This window comes from Electrophorus electricus, chromosome 8, assembly GCF_041902795.1.
Source record: "Electrophorus electricus isolate QZ-2024a chromosome 8, ASM4190279v1, whole genome shotgun sequence".
Classification (NCBI taxonomy): Eukaryota; Metazoa; Chordata; class Actinopteri; order Gymnotiformes; family Gymnotidae; genus Electrophorus; species Electrophorus electricus.
In genome coordinates, this window is record NC_137504.1 from 23,613,449 (window position 1) to 23,615,000 (window position 1,552).

Sequence of the window (1,552 nt, forward strand, 5' to 3'; positions counted from 1 at the left end):
CATTTTAAATGAGATCACACCTAGGAACACATTTTCCTCTTACAAAAGGTCAAATAGGAATATAAACAAACACACAGTTGCAGATTAATGTTGAATGTAACCACTATCTTATAAATGTCATGCAAACGTTCATTGAAACGCTGGCTTTCATAATGAGGTTTCTTTGGGAAAGTGATAAGCTCACTCCTCCTTTTTTTATGACCAGTCAGCAATGCACAGCCTTGAACATGCACTATGCATAGCAAATATATTGTTATAAATAAACATCATGACAGTCAAACAGCATTTTAGCATTCGGTGCGCTATATGTAATAAAAAATAATGTACTACTTTAAATGTGTCACCTGAGACAGTTTATTTCAAATCACAGTGAATTCTTGGAATGTGGAACAGGTGAGTGGCGGGGAAACTCAGAGGGTAGGTGTGTCTGGAAGGAGGTGTGGCCAGAGCATGATGGTGGAGGTCTGCTCCAGTGCCTTGGGGGTTGGTTGCCTTGCAGTTATTTTTAGATCAATGGAATCCACTTGTATGAAGAAATTCTAACCAATGCACAGGCTTGTTTTGGAGCTGCAGACATCATTGTCATCACAGGAAATTCCACTAGTTACTAAATATAAGGGTTCTGTATGTCTTTCAGCCATCATTACTTGATTGCTTAAACCATTTGTTTAGAAAATGTGTTGTTAAATGTTGTGTTGGTTGTTCAACAGCATTTATTTACTCATATCACTTGACTATGATGAACCTTGGCTCAAGGTTAAGGAGTCATTCTTGCAGAAATCCAAATAATTCATCAACCTTTTTCTCACAACATCAGCTTCTGTGAACAACTGCCATCCAAGAATAAGAGTATCATAATGGACAACTTATTATCTTCAAAATGGCGGCCTTTCAGATATACATCTAAAGTGAACTTTTTGAGATACAGGGCTAGTGGCTAGTCAGCCAGAGAAAACAGAGAACTTGTTATTTTCCATTGCAGCCAAAAGATGCGAAAACTTGTGAAAGTTTCTTTCAGCTCTCTTTCATCATGTGGATGAGTTAGCATTTTTGCTCTTTTGAAGCAATAGGCCTACAAATGCCAATAAAGCTATACAAATTTATCCTTCACAAAGTTTCCACAGTAACTTTGAAACATGGTTAAACAGGAATATAACTGAATGCTAGGATTTAACATTCTTAAAGAGGTTAAACTTGGGACTATTCACAAATTATTTATTTATTTACTTACTTATTTTATCATCAGATAAAAAAATATATCATCAGACTGGGTTAACTCTAATAGAGTGTGTGTGGGACTGGCATTCTCCACCCTTGACCCTTCATTTCATATCTAGCGGATGGCCACTCATCCAGTCACCAGTGACAAAAATCTTTACATATAGATGCGGATGAAATGGGAGATTGTTTTTGATATTTTACTTTGACTGTGAGCAGTTGCAGAATTGTAAGACAATGGACCTGTTCCTGAATGTATAAGCACATTAAATGTTTTTCACCAGTGAAACCACTGCTGAAAACTCTAGAAGACCAGTCTAGCAAATATATGATC